Genomic DNA, 26387 nt, shown 5'->3' with positions numbered 1-26387 from the left:
TTCTAAGTATTCCCAGGCTGGAGGGCAAAGGAATTATATAAATTTAGCTTCTTTATACTGTAAGGCTATATATAATACTCACACTTATCTGATCTTTTGAAAGTCAAAGTAGACATTTTAAAGTGTCTATCATTGATATATTCCATATGTGTTTGATATCATAGGTCAACTGTATTTTATTTTTGTATTTGGGAAAAATATTCTCTTTAAATAGCAGTATATAGTTATAACCTGCAGTGTAGAACTTTTTAAAATCTATATCAGTTATATTAGTATAATTCTATTGTGAATTTTTTTCATACTACAAACTGAAAGAAAACAGTTTTCAAAGAAATAGAAATTATTAAAAAATGAAAAATACAGATCATAAGCCTAGTATTATAATGTTACATGTGTTTTATTCATTGTCATAAGCTTATTGTCACTGCAGTTCTACTTAAGAGTTGAGAAAAGTGGATACTAATTTTCCCAGGCAGGAGTATTTTTGGAGCACAAATATAATGCTGCTATAATTTGAAGATGACTAGTGTTCACACTGTGAATGCATCTGAAGTCACATTCTGCAGAATACCAGATACCTATGACTCAGAAAATGGGTGAGCTTTTCCCAGAAGTTCACGGATCAGTTAAAAGAAGCTTTGTAAGATATTTAATTAAAAGACAGATGAATACATAATCTCTCTCTTCTTATACCTTATCTGAAAGGACATAGAGAGTATTTTTAGTTATCTTCAATAATTATGAGTTAATCAAAACTTTAACTTTTCTGACAATACATAATTATGCAGTATTTCAAATTTTAGCCCTAAGGCAACTAGAAAATTTTCCAAAAATATTTTTGGATTAGGAGTGTATATATTTATATTTATATAATATGTGACATATAATATATGACAAAAATTCCAAGTGAAATTAACACAACTATTTTTATATATATCAAAAACAAATACATTAACTAGTACATTATTTTACTAAGGATTTATTTCTTTTATGTATATGAGACTACTTAGTTTAACCTATCCGTAAGTACAAATGGATTGTCTCAGTATTGCATATCCATTGGTTATGTTTTTGGGCTTATGTTTGCCCTAAAACCATAACAATAATTAAATATATGTATACTATTTTGGCTTAAGAAATTATTTTATCAAGTTGGACTATAATCCTTGAAGTGGGTTTTTATCTCTACATGCAATAAACAGTACATATCTCACATAGGAAAGAGTAATTGAACTCTGCCTTCATCCTCCTTAATAAACCAGACTGGACCCCATTTCTCCAACTCCAGTAAGTTTCATATTCCCTGGCACAGCAGATTAAATCAAGCTGATAATGAAGAAGAAGAAGGAGCTAATAGTGGGAAGCAGAAGCATTGCATAATCAGTTATACCATACTGAGGTCGTCATCTTTCAGGTGCACTTTTTGAAACTGACTAGTAGGCTCCAGAGAACTTTTGAACTTCAAATAATCATTTGTAATTGTGTGTCAAAAACCTGTATCAACTACAAGCACAAACATGCACATCCATCGCAGTGCATATTAAGTAACAATTTTAAATTCAGAAAATTGTACTGGGAACAAAACAAGAAAGTTAACCTTGGACATATAGCAAGAGTGGCATGTGCAAGTGTGTCTGTTGGTAATTGGAGTGGGCCATGGTTTTTAAAGTCTTAGTTGAAAATTTCTAAAAATGTTTAAGATAAGGTGCTTTTAGAATTTTTCAAATATCACTCATTTTACTCATCTATCTTGTAACAATTCTTTTTTTCATTTCCCTTGCAAGTTGGTCGTAATACAGAAATCTGGTATGGTTTAAATTATATTAATTTTGCTTATTAAAAATGTATGCAAATATGCTACTAGAAGTTAACTTCTTTTTCAAAGTATGTCAATTATACTTCTATAAATTTGTGTACATTACTTTCAAAAGCTATTATGTTGAAGAGATTTGTATACTTTTAAAATTTTATGAAAATTATTTAATTGAGAAAGAGTAGTTGAATAGCCAAAAAAAGTGAAACTTGTATTTAATATAAAGTTCCTAAGAAGATGAGAAGGCACAAGATTTAGAAAACTTACACAGGGATAGTATCTAATTTGGAGATAAAGCCCCTCTTTTGATATAACAAGAAAGCAAAGATGGGATATATTAGGATTCATGTAGATTTACAGGTGGATTTGGGAAGTTAAGGAAGATCCGACCCTTTATCTTCTCTGTTCTCAGTGGAATAGAAAGAGATTGTATTAGTCCATTTTCATGCTGCTGATAAAGACATACCCAAGACAGGATAACTTACAAAAGAAAGAGATTTAATGGGCTTAGAGTTCCACATGGCTGGGGAGACCTCATAGTCATGGTGGAAGAAAAGGAGGAGCAAGTCACATCTTATGTGGATGGTGGCAGGCAAAAAGATAGCTTGTGCAGGGAAACTCACCCTTTTTTATTTTATGTTTTTTGACATGGAGTCTCACTCTGTCATCCAGGCTGGGATGCAGTGGCAAAGTCTCAGCTCACTGCAACCTCCGCCTCCTGAGGTCAAGTGATTCTCCTGCCTCAGGCCCCTGAGTAGCCGGGAATATAGGCATGCACCACCACACCTGGCTAATTTTTGTATTTTTATTAGAAATGAGGTTTCACCAAGTTGGCCAGGCTGATCTTGAACTCCTGACCTCAGATGATCTGCCCACCTTGGCCTCCCAAAGTGCTGAGATTGCAGGCATGAGCCACTGTGCTCAGCCCAGAAACTCCCATTTTTAAAACCATCAGATCTCATGAGACTTATTCACTATCATGAGAATAGCATAAGAAAGACATGCCACCATGATTCAGTTATCTCCTACTGGGTCCCTCCCACAACACATGGGAATTCAAGATGAGATTTGGGTGGAGATGCAGCCAAACCATATCATTCTGCCCCTGCCCCCTCCCAAATCTCATGTTGTCACATTTCAAAACCGATCATGCCTTCCCAACAGTCTCTCAAAGTCTTAACTCATTTCAGCATTAACTTAAAAGTCCACAGTCTGAAGTCTCATCTGAGACAAGGCAAGTCCTTCCACATTTGAGGCTGTAAAATTGAAAGCAAGTTAGTCAGTTCCTAGATGCAATGAGAGTACGGGCACTGGGTAAACACAGCCATTCCAAATAGGAGAAATTGGTCAAAACAAAGGGGCTACAGTCCCCATAACAAGTTCAAAATCCAGTGGGGCAGTCAAATCTTAAAGCTCCATAATGGTTTCCTTTTATTCTCTCTTTCACATGCAGGTCATGTTGATGCAAGAGGTGAGCTCCCACGGCCTTGGGCAGCTCCACCCCTATGGTTTTGCGGGGTATAGACCTCCTCTTGGCTGCTTTCATTGAGTGTCTTGGCTGTTCCAGGCACACAGTGCAAGCTGTTGTTGGATCTACCATTATGGGGTCTGGAGGACCATGGCCCTCTTCTCACAGCTCCACTAGGCAGTGCCCCAGCAGGGATTCTGCATGGGGGTTCTGACCCCACATTTCCCTTCTGCATTACCCTAGCAGATGTTCTCCTTGAGGGCCACACCTCTGCATCAAACTTCTGCCTGGGCCTCCAGGTGTTTTCATACATCATCTGAATCTAGGCACAGGGTCCCAAACCACAATTCTTGACTTCTGTGCATCCGCAGACTCAACACCATCTAGAAGCTGTTAAGGCTTGGGATTTCCACCCTCTGAAGCAACAGCCCAAGATGCACTTTAGCCCCTTTTAGTCATGGCTGGAATGACTGGGATGTAGGGCACCAAGTCCCTAAACTGCACACAGCATGAGGACCCTGGGCCCAGCCCATGAAACCACTTTTTCCTCCTAGGCCTCCAGACCTGTGATGGGAGGGACTGCTTATGAAGACCTCTGATGTGCCCTTGAGACATTTTCCCCACTGTCTTGGGGATTCATATTTGGCTCCTCATTACTTATGCAAATTTCTGTAGCCAACTTTAATTTCTCCTCAGAAATGGGATTTTCTTTTCTATTGGACTGTCAGACTGTGAGTTTTCTGGACTTTTATGCCGTTTCCCTTTTAAAACTGAATGACTTTAACAGCCCCCAAGTCACCTTTTGAATGCATTGATGCTTAGAAATTTCTTCTGCCAGATACCCTAAATCATCTCTCTCAAGTTCAAAGTTCCACAAATCTCTAGGGCAAATCTAGGGGAAATCTCAGGGGCAAAATGCCTCCAGTCTCTTTGATAAAACAACAAGATTCACCTTAGTTCCAGTTCCCAACAAGTTCCTTATCTCTATCTGAGACCACCTCAGCCTGGGTTTCATTGTCCATATCATTATCAGCACTTTTGACAAGCCATTCAACAAGTCTCTAGAAAGTTCCAGACTGTACCATGTTTTTCTGTCTTCTTCTGAGCCCTTCAAACTGTTCCAACCTCTGCCTTTTACCCAGTTCCAAAGTTTCTTCCACATTTTTGAATATGCTACAGCAGCACCCCCCTACCTGGTACCAATTTACTGTATTAGTCCATTTTCATGCTACTTGATAAAGACATACCTGAGACTTGGCAATTTACAAAAGAAAGAGATTTAATGAACTTACAGTTCCACATGGCTGGGGAGGCATCACAATCACCGTGGAAGTCAAGGAGGAGCAAGTCAAATCTTATGTGGATGGTGGCAGGCAAAAAGAGAGCTTGTGCGGGGAAACTCCCATTTTTAAAACCATCAGATCATATGAGACTTATTCACTATCATGAGAACAACATGGGAATGATCTGCTGCCGTGATTCAATTACCTCCCACTGGGTCTCCCACAACACGTGGAAATTCAAGATGAGACTTGGGTAGGGACACAGCTAAACCATATCAGGGGTGTTGAGTTAAAATAGGAGTTGTAAGTCAAGGGAGCACACATTCAATAGAAAACGTATTGTATTAAAAACTGAGCCAGATTTGAAGGTCTGTTTGAGGTAGGTGATTATGAAAGCCTACTTTAAATGTTGCTCCATTTCTCAATTGCATATGTGGAATATTCATCATCAATGGATGGGGTTTTGACCTAGAAAAATAATTGAAATAAGATTGCAAGGGATATTGTTTCAAAAGTTTCAACATATGATACATTACAGAGTTTCACAGATATGAGAAAGTAAAGGGCTAATAAACTGAGTGGAAGTAAGTCAGTGTAATAGGGCCTTGATGTTAAACAATAGTCAGAATATGTAGCTGAAGAAGTAACTAGAAGGAGAAGAAGTTGTGGTCAGAATCTGGGGTATTTGGGTTAGTGATGTTGGATGTGGAGCAATTTTGTAAAACAATTTGGTCAGGCTATGTTGTCATTAAAGAGTAAAGAGGAAGAAAGGAGAAGATCATAGACATGAGAAAAATAAAGTACTAGGAAGTAGGCTGTTGTGTGGGCATTCATGTTGAGTCACTTAAGACAGAATTTGGGGGAGAGAGGAAAATTTTGAGCCACCAGTCACTTCTTAAAAGAATCAGGGAATACAAACATGAGGATGGAAGAGGACAACAACAAGAGTGGATGGTGGTAAAGACAAACTGAGCAGTATTTTTCGTAAGGGCAAGTTTTAGGGAATTACCTGTTTATGAGTTGTGATTTATCTGGCAAAATAAAACAAAGAATACAAATCTTATCTCCTGATCTTGGGGCACAAGTTTATGATGTGACCAAATTTTAGAGAAACTGTGATTTTAGATTCAATTAAGACAAATATAAGGAGCAATCTCAGAAAGGCTGAGGACGTTTGTGGAGTTTGCTGACAATGGAGCTGTATATGCCAAGGCACAGTGAAAACTGTTCCAGGGAAATGGCCGAGTCGGGAGCAAAACTATGTGAAACTTATTGAGGATAAAGGTATGGCAAAGATCTAATGGCCAGGGATTTTGAATATAGGTGTCAGTTGGTGAAATCTGTGAGGCTATGTGTGGTAGTCTAAAAGAAAATTGCTTTAAAGAGAGTGGGCTTCAACCCTGGACTAGGTTTAGATAAGAGGCATTTTGGGTGCTAAATTTAAGAACAGTCACTCTCAGGGTCATGCACACACAGGAATGGCTCTTGAACTACACTGAGAGGGTTCTTTTTTAAAGAGTTACAACCTTGACTTCACTTTTGCTTCACCCTTGTCCTGGTCCTTGTGTCTTCAGAATAATCATCTACTATGCCTGTAGCTGGAATACTATTTATCCCAGGGGTTGCAGCCTCTGCACATGAATGCATGCTACATTATGAGCAAGTATGCTACTATATATCTTTTCTGTCTTGTGCCATTAACTGATTTTGTGCCAGAAATGAATTTTTTGGCTTCTGTAGACACATGGGTTAGTATAATTTTCTGTCCTTAATCATCAAAAAGTTTGTGATGAAGCTGATTCTTCCCAATGATCTTTAAAATAGCTTTGTGAAGTTCTCAGAGCTATCCTATTGAGGGTATTGATTAGAATCATAATTAATTTATAAGCATCTCTGCAGAAAATTTTTATTGTGCCAAGTTTCCTCATCAGACATGATTGTTTTGTTTGCCATTTAGGTGGATGTTTTTATGCCTGTAGTAAAATGTAGTAATATCTTTATATGAGTCCTGAGAATTTCTGTTTAAATTGAATTCTAGACATTTTATATAGTTTTTGCTTGTATTATAGAATAATATCTCTATATTTTGTACTTCTTGCTAGTATATGAACAAGTATTATTGATGCTTAATTATACAATTTCCCATTAATAAACATCCATACTAATAGTGATTCAATTGATTTTCTTGCATTTTCTATATAGACAATAACTTACATATAAAATGATAATTTATCTCACTTTCTTCTCAATATTTGTATCAGATACGTAATTTTATTTACTTTTTACCTTTACCAAATGTCAGTAAAATGCTAAATCGTAATGGCAATAGAATTCATCCTTGTTTTTTCTTGATTTTATATGAAAACTTCTACTTACCAAAGTTATATGTATCTGCATCTTAATTTCTTTATCTGTAAAGATAATAATGGTACCTAATACACATGATTATATGAGGATTAAATGACATGATTACATATACATTGATGAAATATGTTTCTTGGCCTACTTGGAATCCAAATAGTAGAGCTATTTCTAGTATAAAACAAAGATTCAGCTGGGCGCAGTGGTTCACGCCTGTAATCCCAGCACTTCGGGAGGCCGAGGCGGGCGGATCATGAGGTCAGGAGACCCAGACCATCCTGGCTAACACGGTGAAACCCTGTCTCTACTAAAAATTCAAAAAAATTAGCCGGGTGTGGTGGGCACTTGTAGTCCCAGCTACTAGGGAGGCTGAGGCAGGAGAATGGTGTGAACCCAGGAGGCAGAGCTTGCAGTGAGCCAAGATCACACCACTGCACTCCAGCCTGGGTGACAGAGCAAGACTCCATCTCAAAAAACAAAACAAAACAAAAAAACACACAAAGATTCAAAGATATAAAACATGCTGGAAAAGATCAGAGCCTTGAAGAATAGATTCGGGAGACCTAACATACTGTGGTAGACAGGCTCTATGGTCACCACCATGATTCTTGCTTGCTTGTCTTCATGTCTTTTACTTTGTAAATCTATCACTTTATATGTGAGTGAGATATTTGACTTGCTTCCAAGCAATTGAATACAGCAAAGATGACAGGATGTACTTGATTCTGTGTATGTGATAATGTTAAGACTGCAACCTGTCTTGCTAGGAAACTCTTATCCATTGCTGGCTTCCAAAAATAAACTGTCTTATTGTGAGCAGCCATATAGATAAATACATATATCAAATAGCTGAGGAAGACTTCAGTCTGAAAATCCCTTAGGAACACTGCCAAAAACCACATGATGTTGAAAGGCAGTCCTTCCTCACTTAAGTCTCTGAGAAAACTGCACTCCTGCTCAATGTTTTAATCGCAGGCTTATGAGACCCTGGAGAACAGGATCTAGCTAAGCTGTGCTCTGATTTATTTCCCACAGGAGCTGTGTGCTAATACATGTAGAACTCTTTAAAATGCTAATTTTATGGAAATTTACACAGCCATAGAAAACTAAAACACATGTGAAAAATAGGAATCCCAGTGAGGGAAAAAAAAAAAAACAAAGAGAAGGAATAGTGAAAATAACATTGTTAGTAGAAAAATATTTTCCTGAACTGCAATGTTGAGTTAGCAGATGGAAAGGACTCATTGAGTTTTAGCACATTCTATGACTAATGTTGTGGTGAAATCTTAAAATACAAAGAAAACAGGGACATGAAAAATCTCCATGAAAAAGGAATAAGTTACTTACAAAACAACAATCGATCCAAAACGTGAACACAACATGAAGTAAAATGCAAAGACGTGGAAAGGAAATATTTATTAGGGAAACATGTATTAGAATATATTTTACATATTTAGTTAATCTAACTCCAATGAATAATGGTAGATTAGGAATGCCGAAGTGTTTCTACAGGCCTCTTGAAATAGAACACCCTAGAAGAGGCTAATCCACTGCCTCCATCCCAACTCACCAGAGAAGTTTTTAGAACAGTTTCAAATGTGAAGAAAAAAGTCCAAAAATATATGAATTCAAGCTGGGCACAGTGGTTCATGTCTCTAATTCTAGCAATTTTGGAGGCTGAAGCAGACTGTGTAATATGGTGAAACCCCATGTCTCCAAAAAAAAAAAACCAAAAAATGAGCGGGCGTGGTGACATGTGCCTGTAGTCCCAGCTACTCAGGAGGCCGAGGTGGAAGGATCACTTGAGCTCAGGAGGTCAAGGCTGCCATAAGCAGAGTGATGAGGCTAGATTCTATCTTTAAAAAAAAAGTATATAAAGTCAGTCATAAAATATTTATATATAAATCACAGTTTGATTTACTCAAAAAAACTATGAAAATAGAGTCACATGCTCCAAACTTCTACCTACCAAAGATAGTATCTTACTACACGAACGCATACATTTATGCCTGTGTAGATTTGTACATATGAAGTCTCACATATGAATTATAGTAATTTATGCCTCTAAAGCTACTACATATCACAAACATAAAGTATTTTATACACACAAATGCACACATACATATAATTATCTTATATCCTTAAAGTATGTTCTACGTGAAAACAAGGCAACCTGATCTGAAATATCTATTTAATTGTTTTTTAAACATTATTTCATCTTCAGCAATAAATGATAAAATCACTCTGGCCAAATTGGTAGCTATTAGCAGCTACTAAGGGCTGCTTGGGGTTCCTCAGATCACCTGCCTTAGATGCCTCTGCATAATCTAGCAGATCCCTGGTTGTATATTTGCCTTTAAGGATCAATGTGATAAGACTACAATTAAATGTTATGTATTTTTCCATTAGCATTTAATAGTAAAATCTTTTGTGTTTACTGTCTGTGTTTTATTAGATTTTTGCTACCATAAGTTCTAGATTCAGCCATAATAAAAATTCACTTATTGGAGTTAGTTATAGGTATATATTAGGGTTAAAAAGGATTTAGAAGCCATGTAGCCAAACATTCTCATTTTACAGATGAGAAAACTGAGTCAGAGATAGTAATTATATACAAAAGTCCACATTGGAACTAGAGGCCAAAAAAAAAAGAGGCTGAACCATGAGCTTCTAACTCTCAGTTCAATTTTATTTTCCATTATTCAAATTAGTATGTAATAATCAATGAAGAATTAGTGAACAAAATTATAAAAAAGTGAAATGTATGGGATGTCAAATGAACTCAAAGTCAAAATTTCCTTTAAATAACTGTGGAGTGCCAAATCAAGTCATGTCTTATGCATTCAGACGAAGTGTTTCTAAACTGCCTTCAAAAGATTCATTTGGAATGCTTATTAAATCCGCAGATTTGGGGGCCTAAATAAACACATTGAATCACAGTTTCCATGAAAATACTGATATTTCGTGACTGATAATCTGCATATTTAGTCAGTGCCCCAGCTTGTTCCTGTCATCAGATAAATTTGAAAACCCTGTGATAGACAGCAGCTATAGCCAAATAATAGTGTATTTTGGTAGCAATGAAGCCAAGGAGGATCTATGTTCATAGCTTTGCCATTGAGAGCAGGTAGAATTGATGTGATTGAGTGATCAATCACATTGCCCACAACATTAGGAGAGGCAGAATCACTGTATTCTTGTCATTATAAATTACTTTTCCATGATTTGTGTTGTGATTTCTTGACATTTGTATAACCAGAGTGAACTCTAAGGAAGGTGTTATTTAAAAATTTTCGTAGGCTTGTGGTTGCTTAATAGATGTAAACAAGATCGATGAACTCAAGAATCAACTCATTGGAAGTACCGTATCCTTAAGAATAATCTGTTAAATATTCTTGAAAACAAAACATATTGAGGAGAAAAATCATTTTTAATAAGGTAAAAATAAGCATGCTTTAGAACTCCCATACAAGCAAATAAATTTCAAGAAAAGAGTGTCAAAACAATTAAAAAAAAAAAAAAAAAAAAAAAAAGCTTTAGGTTGGATGTTGCCCCAGAGTTCATATATATATATTTTACTTCTGTCATTTGTATGCCCTCTGAAATTTATACGTAATTTCTTTGTAACATGCATGGGGCATTTTTTCCTCCATGTAGGAAAAACTCAACCTCAAAGGAGATCATAACCCCAAATGGCTAAGAAATATTACAATAAAGGGGAAAAATTAACATAGTGCAGAAAAAAAGTTCTAAGTAAAGGATAATGTTTTAGAAATGCAGTTAAATCCATTCAAACTATTGTTTGTGAAACACGTTCCAACATATTGACATTTCTTTCCTTAATGATGCATGTCAGAAACCTGCAGTTGTAAGTATTCTCATTACCTGAGAGCAATTGCTGTTGTCATACAGAATACATTGATGGTTAAGGAAAAAGAGAGCAATTTCTATTCATGTGAAGTACAAATTTATATGAATAAACATTACTATAAATTGTATACATAGTTATAAATAAAAGTTGGAAATCTCAGAGTAAATAACTAATTTTCTGTTCTGTACATTCCTCATTGTATCACAAAAAATAGTTTTTTGATTTTAAAACTGCTTGGTCTATTTTGTCCAAGCTGATTGCTTCTATAAACAACATTTACTAGACAATAAGAGGCAAACAGTTGCATAAAAAAGAAAAATAAAATATTTTAAAAAGCAGGGACATAGGTAAACTTCTACAATTTTCACACAACAAGGATAAAAATAAGTAAAATTGGATTTTCTTTCTGTTTTCATATGAATATAATATTGAGTAAATTATTGGTGTCTTAGTTCTTTACCACTCCCCCAGTTAGGAATAACTATCATAACTTGTGTGAACTTGTATACAAAAGTATAAAAGGAAATACAGATGTATTATCATATTATTATAACACTCATCTTGAAAATACAAATGCATATTATGACATATGACTATGAATCAGTGATTCTACAGGAAAAAAATTATTTCTTAGCATCACTTTAGATTCCACTTTTTTTACTTCTCTGAAATTTAAGTAATATATCTTTTTCCATCACTAAAAATAAATATTTTTTCAATAAACATTTATTGATGTTAATTATTATAAAGAAAAGAAGAATAAACACAAACTTTTTCTTGGCTCACGGAGACTCAGAGGAGAAAAAATATTGCTACTTCCTTCCCATATACCTACCACATTTTCTTCTCATGAAACATTTCTAATGCTACATGTAAGGCATATAGTCACTGCTAATACTATATGAAAAGTATGCAACCTGTTGAATTCAAAATTCAAACTGAGTTGAATAAACTTTGCCACCAAATACACGGATACAAATTCATTTGGGAACCTGACTGAGAGAAAAATATTGAGTATTTTATTTAAAGTATTTTATTTAAAGAAAATATCCTTTTTAGTAAAGAATTTCTTTTTATGGTCCAACAACAGATAATCTTTTATTCATTTATGTTTTATGAATGTATACTTTGCTTCCAGCTCATTTTTAAAAACATGGAATTCTTTGTTATGCTATGGTAAATGTAGATTGTGAAAGAGTGATATTTACATGGAATTTAATGAGAAGTGGAATCCTACTGATACTCTAAATTGTAAAAATAAAACAGAAAACTTAAGATATAAAATATTATCATTATTGAGGCTGGGCCTGGTGGCTCATGCCTGTAATCGCAGCAGTTTGGGAGGCCGAGGCGGGCGGATCATGAGGTCAGGAGTTTGAGACCAGCCTGGCCAAGATGGTGAAACCCCGTCTCTATTAAAAATACAAAACTTAGCCAGGTTTGGTGGCACATGCCTGTAATCCTAGCTACTCAGGAGGTTGAGGCAAGAGAATTGCTTGAGCCTGGGAGGTGGAGGTTGCAGTGAGCTGAGATTGCGCCACTGTACTCCAGCCTGGGTGACAGAGCGAGACTCTGTCTCAGAAAAAAAAATATATATATATCATTATTGGTATCACTGAAGTTTATTTTCATGTAAGTTAATCTTATTCTTTCTCCAGCAGTCTTCCCCCTATTTTGTCATTGTTAAACATTGTCCAGACAATTTATAGTGTCTTATTAGTTCTAACAGATTGCCCACTGTTTTTCTTGAATTTTCTATACAATCATATTTTTGTGAATGAAAACAATATAATATTTTCCAATCTTTATATAATTGTCTTGAACATCTAGTTTATTGTTGAATATTAAGAAATTCAGAGAGTACTTGTGTTTTCTTCCCAACCTTAAAGACAACGTTCAATGTTTTACCATTAATATGCTTACTCATATTTTGTGATAGATTATTGTCTTCTACAGTGGTGATGCAGAGGAAGTTCTCTATTTGTAGTCTTCTCAGCATTGCTTTTTTCTTTTTTTAAAATGAGAAATTTGGGATTAAAATTTTTGCTTTTTCCAGCCTCTGCCTTCAATCTACTGCAAGGCCATCTGCCTTCTCCCTCAATGCGTTAACATGGTGTATTACATTAATTTATTTTTAAAGTATGATCATTTCACTTCATCATGATTATCATTTTCTGTTTGTAATATATTATGTAAAATATTTGTGTCTATTATCATAAATAAGTTGAATGACAATAGCTTTTGTAATATTTTTGACTATGGATTTGTTATAAAGGTTCTGGTATCTTCTCTACAGAATCAATTTTTACCCCCTTTGCAATTATATAGATTAGATTTTGTTAGATGAAGGTTATCTTATTAAGGTTTTGTAAACAGTGTCCTATAAAATTATCTGAGTCTTGGGGCTTTTATCTAAGTAAATTTTTGACTAATTTATTTAATAATTTAAATGTATTTTTATATTTATTCTTGTGATATTTTTGGAAAGTTATATTTTAAAAACATTCATTTAGCAAATTTTTATCATTCCTGGACATAAATGTGTTGATTGCATTCTCATTTTTTTGAATATTTCATTTTATATTCCATCTTCCATCTTCCATCATTTTTTATATTCCATTTTATATTCCATCTTCCATTTTATATTCATAGTTGCATTCCATTTTCTTTCTTCATATTGCTACATATTTCTTTCTAATTTTCTGGAGCAAGTTCACTAGTGATTTATTGTCTTTATTAAATTTTTACAAAACAACTTGTACTTTGTTGATAATCTATTAGCATTTTTTTCTTTTATTTTTATATTTAATTATTATCTATTCTTATCTATATAATTTCCTTTATTTTCTTTTTTTTTTAATTTACATTTTTGTTTTTCTAACATCCTGAGCTGATTGCTTAGATTGGGGTTGGCAGACAATAGCCTGTCGGCCAAATCCAGCCCTCTGCCTGTTTTGTATGACTTGCATGTTAAGAATGAATTTTGAATTTTTAAGGAACTGAAAAAAAACTAAAAGAATAACAGTTGTGACATATGAAAACTGTATGAAATTAAAATTTCAGCACTCATAAATAAAATTACATTGTAACACAGCCATGTCATCCATTAATCAACTTTGGCTGTTTTCTTATTACAACAGCAGAGTTGAGTCATTACAACAGAGACTCCGTTTAGCATTCTCATTGCTTTGCACTGCTCTTCAGTGCGCTATACACAGTGATGTAGCTGAAACATGACAGCATTTTGAGAAAATGTACACTGTTGTAACATTTTGTTTTATCTTTGCATACCCATCAAATCAAAATAAGTGGAGAAAATGTGGACATTGAATTTTGTGCATTTAAGGCACATTGGATTCTGAATTATCTTAGTATTAAATTAGATGGAAATATATTGTGTTTTACTATTTATTGGCACTACAGCTGTGCTTAAAAATGCAGTATACAGTAACATTACCAGAGTAAGCACTCATCATATTACTAACTCACAGGAAAGTAGCCTTCCTGTGAGAACTGAAAAATTAAAACTTACAAAAGAAACATCTCATCATAGCAGAATTTATACACAAAGGTAAAAAATAAAAATGTAGCTGAAAACAAGATTATTGGCTCATTTGTTAGCTGAGAAGAAAAACTGTTGTTGGTGGCGAGTTAATTAAATTACTTTTGATTGCATCAGCTGAATAAATATGTTCAGAGAAATTGAACTAGCTAATGACAATCTTTTGTCAAGAATAATTTTTCACAGAGCTTAAAACATTGGGAGCAACAAGAATAATTAAAAAGCACAGTAGATAATTTGGAGTGATTTTTCTCAGTTCTTAATGATTTAACAGATATACTGATATTGTTCTGCTGTTAATTTGAACTCAGTGTTAATTTTAAAGTGACCGAAGAATTAGCTTCTATGAATAGTCTGTATGAAATAATTATAAAGGAACATATTTTCAGAGAAGTTTAAAAAATGGATTTCAATACAACCTGAAGTGGAATCTGCTAAGAAGTCTTCAAACAGATGATAGTAAAAATAGCTATGGAGCAGGAAAATGCTTAGTTGGACAAATTAAACAGTGTGTAATATTGTAAGCTGCTGAAACACTATGTCTATTAATTGTATTATTTATAACAGATTTCTTGGCATAAATTTTTGAACTACAATGTATTATTAAACCAGTACTGTCAATGGTAAATTTCCTTTTCTCTCAGGGACTTGGTGGTCATCAGTTTCACAAATTTTTATCAGAAATAGAAGCAGAATAACCTAACACATCCTGTCACGCCATGGTCGAATAGCTTAGCAGTAGGAAAGATTTTGTTTGTTTGTTTGTTTGTTTGTTTTTTTGAGACCGAGTCTCGCTCAGTCACCCAGACTGGAGTGCAGTGGTGCATGGTTTCTGCTCACTGCAAGCTCCGCCTCCTGGGTTCACGCCATTCTCCTGCCTCAGCCTCCCGAGTAGCTGGGACTACAGGTGCCTACCACCAAGCCCGGCTAATTTTTTGTATTTTTTTTAGTAGAGACGGAGTTTCACTGTGTTAGCCAGGATGATCTCGAACTCCTGACCTCGTGATCCGCCTGCCTCAGCCTCCCAAAGTGCTGAAATTACAAGCGTGAGCCACCATGCCTGGCCAGTAGGAGTTTTATTGTGATATTATTTTGCTTTTAGCTTGGGCTTGGGATTGAATTTTTTTCTTCCTGCAAAATATTTCCCTCAGTCTTTATCACCAAATACTGACTGACTTTAGAAATTAGATTTTGCAACAGACTTAATTATCATAATTATCTTAGAAATTAGATTTTGCTACAGACTTAATTATCATAATTAGGTATCTTAGTTATCTTAAGTACATAATTAAGATCTCACATTCTCACACAAATTGGTAGTAGATACATTTTTTGAGCTCAAACTATAGTTTTAGCAGCATTTTTCAAATTTTGATTTAGATAAAAAAGAAATGTTCAGACTTTGAAATCATTTTGTGCAATGGAGAAGTTTCCACCAAATTGTTGATTGATTTGCTATATAATCAAATGCTAAAAGGGAAATATCAAGAGAAGAATCTAATGAAATTTTATAAATTCCTTTTAAGTGATGAGTATGCCTAATTAAAATCACATGATAGTGGAGTGATATCAGTATACTTTTCACACATAAGTATGTGTGAGAAGACATTTTCAAAGATGAAATACACAAAATCTCCTTATATATCATTATCTGATGAATATTTACAATTGATTGTGGAGACTGTGTTAGCCAGGATGGTCTTGAACTCCTGACCTCGTGATCCGCCTGCCTCAGCCTCCCAAAGTGCTGAAATTACAAGTGTGAGCCACGATGCCTGGCCAGTAGGAGTTTTATTGTGATATTATTTTGCTTTTAGCTTGGGCTTGGGATTGAATTTTTTTCTTCTTAAGGAGCTCAATTGATCAAACTGTTATGCCTCCCCAAAAGAATTTCATTCTTCACAGTGGTAGACCTTATTACAAAACATTATACTCAATTATGATTATTATATTATAAATTTTGTCAATTAAAGTTTGTAGAAATTTATTTCCTCTTTTGTTATATAAGTACTTATATAATATCCTTGGTTTTTACCTCTTAGTCTATAATGATACAAAATACTTCCTCTTTGGCTCTTTACAAAAATGTTAGATGATCCCATTATGTATATCTAATATACATGATCGATAATTTTAGGAACTTTCCCTTTAAAATTATCTTCTCTTTTAATTTCTGGCTGTGTTTCTACAGAGAATTTTTTTCTGTTTATGGACAAATTTTCTGGCATCTTTGTATGCCTAGTAACTTTTCTTTATATGCTAGATCTTCTGATTTTTGCATTTTGAAGTGCTGGTTTTTATTATAGTCTTTTAAAGATTGTTTAATTTCATTATGTAATGCAGTTCAGTTTGATTCATTAATGGCTTTTTTTTTAAAGGTGTGTAAAAAGTTTAGGTTAATGATAGCTTTCGTTGTGGGCCTAATCTATTTTCCCTTCAGTGAACCATACACAGATTTCTTTGTACTCTGGCTGTGAACAGATTATTTCCATCCCTGTGTGAGTAGCACACATTGTTAGCATTTTTTTTTTTTCCTGGTGGTTCTTTCTCCAGACCTCAAGGAGTTGCACTCCATGATCTTCATAGATGCAGACTAGCACTGAACCAAAGACTTGAGAACACTCTTTTGATGTTCTTTTGAATTCTCTGTTCAGCATTCTTTGCAGTTTCTCTGCTTCACTGACTTAAGTTGCCTTGGTTTCCTTGAAGTCTAATTTCTATTTGCTGAACTCACAAAGGCCACAGGGTCCTGTTTCAGTTTTCTCACTCTGCTGCAGCTTGGAAACTGCCTCAAGGCGTTTTGCTTTTCTTCTGGTGTCACAATCTTGTCTGTCTGTTGTCCAATGTCCAAAAAAAGTGTTTTATATATTTTGACTAAATTCCAGATGTGTATAGGAAAGGCAACTTCTGCAGCAGTCGACTCCTCATTTGCTGAAGCAGATATTTTTCATAGTTTTATTTTGACCGTAAAAAAAAGAGAAAATCTCAGAATTCTTGGGCACTTAAAGTGTCCGAAAGAATGTGATATTTTTCTTCTGCTGAACCCATAGGGGATTCTATAATCAAGATCTAGTTTTTATATTAATCTCTCAATTTGGAAGCTTTACCACCACTCAAACAGTGCAAATTTGCAATTTCTTTCATGAATGATGTGGTTCCAAATTGCATTTTGTAATTTTTTTTTTCTTCTTCATCAAAGAAAAGGAACAGCTTGCTTTCTTGTTTCTTCTCTGGGAAGATGGATGGCATTTTTCTAATCCCTTTATCACATAGAAAGCAGCTTTTTGTGGCTCCAGGCTTTATTCTATAGATTCAATTCAATCGTTTCAAACTTGAGTGGGAAAAGGCAATGCCTCTTTTCCTTAGGAGACTACTAAAACCCTTTCCCCCAAACTCTGATTGGGTCAGAACCCTTTAGATTTGTCCCTGGCTGCCATGTGCTGATGTGGTTTCATTCTTTAGCTTAATTTTCTCTAGTCTTTTCTAACCCATGGGAATTTTGCTTTTTAAATTCCCTACTCACTTTTATCTAATCTGAATTTTGTCTCATATTTTAAGTGTATTTGTTACTGTTGTTTATTTTATCCAGCATTCCTGTATGATTTACATGTGTGAATATGTGTAGCTAGAGGAATCTTCCAACAACTAGCTATGGACTGTGAATAGATTACATAATACCTCTTTTTCTTTTTTGTAAAATGATGAACTTAAAATAGATGACATCTGAAGCCCTTCTGGTTTTTAGATTTTGTCTATGAAGTTTTTTTTTTTTTGAGTTTGCATGTTCAAAATGACAGCAGTAACAATTTATTAATGGATACGTGTGTGTGTATATATATGTATTTAAGTATGATTAAGTACAGATATATCATGTATGACCTCATTGGATCATGAAGCCAGACTTAATTGGATATTTGTCAGACAACAATTATGTAGCTACAGGCCCTGAAGCAACAAATTGAATATAATGAATTATTTCAGGGAATCAAGTCCCAAAATTTTCACTTATGTAAATGCTTCCTATAATCAATCATTTAAAAACCCAACAACAAATAACTCATGTGTAAGAATGCATTATTTACAATAGCAAAATGTCCCAAAACACAGAAAATAAGTAATTTCCATGAAGTTGCGAGCAACTGTAATAGAACACATTTCTTAAGTCAAAGTAAAATTGTCTTCTTTAATTCATGAACTTTTTTTTTTTCAATTAGAAAAGAAATGTAGTTACACCTGCTCAGTGAAAAAGAAGCTGTGAAATAACAAGAATTTATTACTTTTAGTGGTAGCATTAAGGTTAGTGAAGTGTAGAATTTGGGTACATGAAGCACTGGGCTCTGATGCTAAAATTTTTAAAATCTTATTTTACAAACAACAAAGAGGGATAAAATGAAATTCAACACGTAAATACAGATGCAGGCTCTCCTTTGCACTCTGTACAAAGTCAACTAACATGGTACAGGGATGGATCAATTGTAAGTTCTTTAATAATAGGCAGTTCACTATTTGTTTTCATATGAATCTGAAGGTATTTTCAAGCACGCTTTGTAAAGCAAAAGTAAAATGAGATTTCAGCTTGCATACTGGAAAAAAAAGTGGAGTTGAGTCAACCATTGATGAGAAGGGATGAATGACACAGTTCAATGAAGGTACAAAACACAATAGAATATTCCTTCCTTTGCAGTGTAATTGTACATTGTTTACCATAAAGGAACCAGTTTCTTGCTTTGAAGAAATTCATGATCTCAGGAGGTCAGTGAGGACAATGAGCATGTCTCTGTGATCTTATGTGAAGTCATTACCAAAGTTACATGAACGTGGTGCATCATGATGGATGGGAGGGAGCAAAGTCTTCCTTAAAAACCTCTCTTCACTTACTTGGTGGAAGAATATGAGTATTTTGCCTTGTCTCTGAGTTAGCACTTCCCAGACATGGCTGACTTGAGACACAATATGCTAGAGATGTGTATTTTGGCAAGGTGTTGACAATGACCTAATGTCTGTATTCAGACAAGGAAACTCTCATTGAACTATTTTGTAGGTTAAACACAATTAAACATTTGAGTGTTTTGCGAAAGTACCAATGAAATGCACAGTATTACCTGTGTTTTCATTGAATACATATATAATAATATCATGAATTTTAATTATTGCCTTCTCCCTAAACACAGAATAGTAGTGAGAGCTGTCCATATTCTAATCGCAGTAGCACTGGTTTATGGCACTTTTACAAATGTTTAGTATGGCAGAATCGCATAGTGGACTATATTTCAGAAGTATTATAATCCAACATTTCACAAACTACAGTATCCTTATTGGGTGGTAATGAATCATTAACTACTATTGGATTATTGTTTCAGGAAATGAATTGCTATACCAGTTTCCTGATTAATTGTTGAGTTACTTCTAAGTAGCTAAGTCGAGTTTCTTACCTAGAAATGAAATAAGCCTCCTAAATCATTTTTCTCAGTTCCACCCTCTAAAGCCAGAATATACCTAAGCCCTTGTTTTTCATGAGAACCCTTTAAGTACTATAATCGAAAATCACAGTTATGTCCCTCTTATCTGCAGGATAAAGACACACACACACACAGCACACCCATGCATTCTAGACAACAATACCAGTCTTTAGAAAAATACTGCATTTAATTTGTTCTGGACCTACTAATATCACTGTTTCTGATCCATGTGGAGTATAATGAAATACTAAATTAGTTAATCTGGACACTCAGTATCTAGCTACTCAATAAAAAAATGTGTGTAAGACCATTGGTTTCTAGAGTCAGGAATCATATCTTTTTCATATAGATCTCAAGTGTGCTGTATAATAAATAAATATTGTATAAATTAAAAATGATTTCCTGTGAAATGCTGGCTTTTTAGGAGCTCATATGAATTTTATGTCCACATAAATTTTATGTTCACATAAATTTGTGTTAATTAGTATTGACAAGTTACTTTTTATGTTAGGGCACTGTTTGTTTCCGTTGGTGACTATAATCCTCTCAAGACTATCATAGGGCAAACAAATTTCCTGTCTTCTGTCATTGTAAACAGCCTTAAAGTCTGCGTCATCTGTAGATACAGCTGTTCCAGGAGTTCCAATGATGTAAGTGAGCTCACAATTTCTCTCTCTATCTTTCTCTTAGGACTATTCAGAATAAAGTTAGTGGTTTTCACTTTGTCTAATTGTCATTCCTTAGCTATGTCCTATCTCTCACTGATTTTTCATCCCTCTGACAAAGTCTTTGCCTTCCCTGCAGCCTGTGCAATGAAAAATATGATGAAAAGAGGCATTAAAACACATTTTAAAGAAAGATTTAGTTCCATAAGGAAGTCTGTTTTAGTTGTCATGGTCTTAAGTCAAGTTGACTGGGCTATAGCATCCAGTTATTTAATCAAACACCAAACTAGTTGTTGCTGTGAATGTCTTTTGCAGATATAGTTAACATCTACAATCAGTTGACTGTCAAGTTAAGGGCCTCATCCCTTTGTGGGTGGCCGTCATCTGCTCAGCGGCAGCTTTTATGAGCAAAAACTGAGGTTCCCCAAAGAAGAAACTCTGCCTCAGGACTGCAACATTAATTTCTGCCTGAGTTTGTCTGGAGAACCCTGACTGATACAGAGGGGCTCAGTAGAGTTGTGGAAGAGAACTAGCCCAGGTAGTTCTTGATCATGTGACTTTTGATCAGTTTTGTCCAGAAAGCTATTTAAATAGACTTTGATAATTTAAAAACAGCCTCATCATCACTGGCCATTAGAAAAATGCAAATCGAAACCACAATGAGATACCGTCTCACACCAGTCAGAATGGCGATTAGTAAAAAGTCAGAAAATGATGCTGGCGAGGATGTGGAGAAATAGGAACTCTTTTACACTTTTGGTGGGAGTGTAAATAAGTTCAATCACTGTGGAAGACAGTGTGGCAATTCCTCAAGGATCTAGAACTAGAAATACCATTTGACCCAACAATCTCATTACTGGGTATATACCAAAGATTATAAATCATTTTACTATAAAGACACATGTACACAAATATTTACTGCAGCACTATTTACAATAGTAAAGACTTGGAACCGACCCAAATGCCCATCAGTTATAGACTGGATAAATAAAATGTGGCACAAACACACTATGGAATACTATGCAGCCACAGAAAAGAATGAGATCACGTCCTTTGCAGGGACATGGATGAAGCTGGAAGCCATCATTCTCAGCACACTAACACAGAAACAGAAAACCAAATACCACGTGTTCTCACTGATAAGTGGGGGCTGAATGATGAGTACACGTGGACACAGGGAGGGGAACATCACACACCAGGGCTTGTTGGGGATGAGGGGCAAGAGGAAGGAGGGCATCAGGACAAATACCTAATGCATGTGGGGCTTAAAACCTAGATGACGGGTTGATAGGTGTAGCCAACCACCATGGCACATGTATAACTATGTAACCTGCACATTCTGCACATGTATCCCAGAACTTAAAGTAAAATTAAAATTAAAACAAATCAGCCTATGATATTTATAAATGTATGTTAACAAAAAACTCCAGCACGTGAAAGCTCATAGCAGCTTTATTCGTAACAGCTCCAAGCTGTAAACAACCTAGATGTCTTTCAAGGGAGGGATGGTTAAACAAACTATGGTGCATCCCTACAGTGGGAATACAACTCAGCAATGAACAGCGATGGGCTATTCATATACACAGCAACTGGATGAATCTCCAGGTAACTATGCTGAGTGAAAGAAGTTAGTTCCAAAAGGTATATATGATACCATCTATAAAGCATCCTTGAAATAATGTTATTAAATAAATGGAAAGTACATTAATGTTTGCCAGGTGTTGGGGCAAAAATGATAGAGTCGGGGAAGGGAAGTAGGTGTGGCTATATAATGGCAATAGGAAGAAACCTTGTGGTATGAAAATGCTCTGTAGCTGGACTGTATTAATATCAATATCCTGGTTGGTATATTGCGCTAGAGTTATGCAAGATGTTACCATTGTGGGAAAAGTAAGTGAAAAAAATATGGGGTCTTTCTGTAGTATTTTTAACAAGTGTATGTAAATTTATAATTATCTTAAAAATATTTTTAAAAAACAGCAGCTTGTGTACAGGTAACATAAGAGAGATTAAGGTATTTTATATCATAAAAAGGATCCTAAGTATGGAGCCAGGAAACCCTAGGGCTAGTTCAGATTTTTCCAAAATCCAGTTATCAGCATAATACATAGTGCACTGTGCTAGAGGCAGAAGAAATGGATTCTAAGCCTTGGTCCTCAATTTATTAGCTGCAAACCTTGGGTCAAGGCACACCATGACTCTGACTCTCACAGTTCTCATGGAATCAGAGAACTTTCCCATCTTCTTTCCTGAGGTAAGGATCAAGGAAGTAAAAATATAAAGATGTAAAACATGAATATTACATATGAAAGGGATTCTTAGGTGACTGAATAATTACTCAGTTTGGATTTTAATACTGAGGCCATGTTTAATAAGCTCTGCTACACTGGGATAGTTACACTTTTATGATGACAATGAGATGTTGAAGACGATTCTACTAGTCTAAAGTAAAAAGAAATGTGTTAAGATTGGGAAATCAGGACACACAGGAGACAGTCAAGAAGATGACTCTGTAAGACATCCCCTCTTTTAATTATTGGATTCTCTCATTAAGATCTGTCTGAGCTTGGACATGCTGTAGTTCACAAATTCAGTAAATCCCAGGCTACATCAAGAAAGGATTTAATTCAGAATTTAAAACAAATAAAGTCAAGAAATAATTATAATGGGAATAGTAGTGATAATATAAAATGAAAAAAGTTAAAAATAATTAATGATAAAACACAATGCTACATATTTAAATATTAAGTCAAAAAAGAAAATGACATTTAAAATTTATTGATATGTAATATTTGTACATATATATGGGGTATATGTGATATTTTGCTACATGCTTACAATGTGTAATGATCAAATCACTTTGAGTATTTATCATTTCTATGTGTTTGAAACATTCCAATCTTCTTTTATAGCTACTTTGAAATATACAATACATTGTTGTTAACTACAGTCACCCTACTTTGCTATCAATCATTAACACTTATTCCTTCTATATAATTCTATGTTTGTACCCATTAACCAACTTCTCTTCCCTCCCTTCCCACCCACCCACACATTCTTCCCAGCCTGTGATATGTATCATTCTACTCTCTACCTGCATGAGATCATCTTTTCTAGCTCCAACATAAGGGTGAGAATATACGATATTTGTCTTCCTGGGCCTGAGTTATTTCACTTAACCTAATGACCTCCAGTTCCATTGATGTTGCTGCAAATGACATAATTTCATTTTTTTATGGCCTAATAATATTCCATTGTGTGTATATATTCATTTTCTTTATTCATTTCTTTATTCATTTTCTTTATTCTCATTTTCCTTATTCATCCATTGATGAACACTTAGGTTGAGCCCATGTCTTTGCTATTGTGAATAGTACTGCAATAAACAAGGAAGTGCAGGTATCCCTTGAATATACCAACTTCCTTTTCTTTGGATATATATACCCAGTAGTGAGATTGCTGGATCTTATGGTAATTCTATTTTTAGGTTTTTGAGAATTCTCCATACTGTTTTCTATAACACCTGCACTAATTTGCATTCCCACCAACAGTGTATAAAAGTTTTCTTTTCCCTGTAACCTTGCCAGCATCTGTAATTTTTTTGTCTTTGTAGTAATAGCCATTCTAACTGGGCTAAGTTGATATCTCAGTGTGGTTTTGATTTGCATTTACCTGATGATTAATGATATTGAGTGTTTTAAATATATCTGTTTGTATGACTTCTTTTGAAAAATATCTATTCATGTCTTTTACCCATTTTTTAATGAGGCTATTTGCTTGTGAGTTGTTTGAGTTCCTTGTAGATTCCAGACATTATTCCCTTGTTTGATGAATAGTTTGCACATATTTTTCCCATTTAGCAGGTTATCTCTTCACTCTGTTGATTATTTTCTTTGCTGTGTATAAGCTTTTTTGTTTAATATAGTAGCATTTGTTTATTTTTGTTTTTTATTGCTTATGCTTTTGAAGTCTTAGCCATAAAATATTTGCCTGGACCAATGTCCTGAAATGTTCTCCATTTTCTTCTAGTAGTTTTAAAGCTTCAAGTTTTATGTTTAAGTCTTAAATCCATTTTTGTGTAGATGGTGAGAGAGAGGAGAGCTAGTTTCATTGGTCTGCATATGGTTATCTACTTTTTCCAGCACCATTAATTGAAAAGGATGCCATTTCCCCATTGTATGTTTTTGGTGCCTTTGTAGAAGATCAGTTCGCTGTAAATACATGGATTTATTTCTGGGCTTTCTATTATGTTCCATGAGTCTATGTGCCTGGTTTTGTACCAATATTATGCTGTTTTGGTTATTATAGCTTTGGAATACATTTGAAGTCAGGTAGGGTGATGCCTTTGGCTTTTTTCTTTTTTCTTGGGATTGTTTTGGCTATTCAGGTTCTTTTAAGATTTGATAAAAATTTTGAGATGTTTTTTCTCTCTCTTTGAAAAACCACATTGGTATTTTAATAAGGATGGCATTCAATCTGTATATTGCTTTACATAGTGTGGTTATTTTAATGATATTAATTCTTCTGACCCATGAGCATAGAATATCTTTGTATTTGTTGGTGTCCTCTTCAATTTCTTTCATTACTGTTTTGTAGTTTTCTTTGTATAAGACTTTCCCATTTGGGGTTACTTTTATTCCTAGGTATGTTTGTTTGTATTGTTAGGTATATCTGTTTGTAGTCCTATGTATGTTTGTTTGTAGTGATTATGATTATGAATTGCCTTCTTAATTATTTTTTCAGCTAGTTTGTTATTAGTGCATGGAAACACTACTGATTTTTGTATGTTGATTTTTTATCCTGAAATTTTGAATTTTTTCTCAGATTTAAAGTTTTTGATGAAGTCTTTAAAGATTTCTAAATATAAATTCATGTCCTTTGAAAATAGGGATAATTTGATTTCCTCTTTTTCAATTTGGATGTATATTTTATTTCTTTCTTTGGTCTGATTGCTCTGGCTTGAACTTCCAGTACTATGTTGAATAGGAGTAGTAGGAGTGGCCATCCTTGTCTTGTGCCAAATCTTAGAGAAAAGGCTGTCATTTGTTTTTTGTTGTTGGTTTTTTTTTAAGCTAGAAGGAAAGTTTAAAGATTTTAATTCAAAATATTTTTCTAAATGTACAAATATACATTTAAGTGTCTTCAAATTCCTTTTGAACTAATAAAAGTAGGGGATTGTTAAGTTATTTGATTTTAAGGCCAGAACCTTTCATTTCCTGGTAGCTATGTTAACCTCCAGGCAATCTAGAAGGGGAATTTGTCCATTTCTTCCGATGACAGCACAATTATATGGCTTTTGATACAACAGGCATAGAAATTCCCTTCTCATTTTCACATTTGTAATTTTGTTTAGATGAAGAAGGTACATATAAATTTATTTGGGTCCAAATAAAATTATCAGGAATATATTTTTTCTCATATTAATTTATCTCAGAAATGAATTAAATATTTTTTAGGCCGGGCGCGGTGGCTCACGCCTGTAATCCCAGCACTTTGGGAGGCCGAGGCGGGCGGATCACGAGATCAGGAGATCGAGACCATCTGGCTAACACGGTGAAAACCTGTCTCTACTAAAAATAGAAAAAAAAAATTAGCCGAATGTGGTGGCGGGCGCCTGTAGTCCCAGCTACTCCAAAGCCTGAGGCAGGAGAATGGCGTGAACCCGGGAGGCAGAGCTTGCAGTGAGCCGAGATCGCGCCACTGCACTCCAGCCTGGGCGACAGAGCAGACTCCGTCGCAAATAAAAATACAAATAAAAAAATTAAAAAGAAATATTTTTATACTACTGAAAGGCCATAAAATATGCATATTTTATAACATTATGTAAGAGTTAATTGAGAAATCAGAAAGCCTTAAATTTGTTTTGCATTTAAACTATCCCTTGAAGCCCTAAGAAGACATTATT

Source organism: Chlorocebus sabaeus, chromosome 18 (assembly GCF_047675955.1).
Source record: "Chlorocebus sabaeus isolate Y175 chromosome 18, mChlSab1.0.hap1, whole genome shotgun sequence".
NCBI classification, from domain to species: Eukaryota; Metazoa; Chordata; class Mammalia; order Primates; family Cercopithecidae; genus Chlorocebus; species Chlorocebus sabaeus.
Note: the sequence above shows the minus strand (reverse complement) of the source record.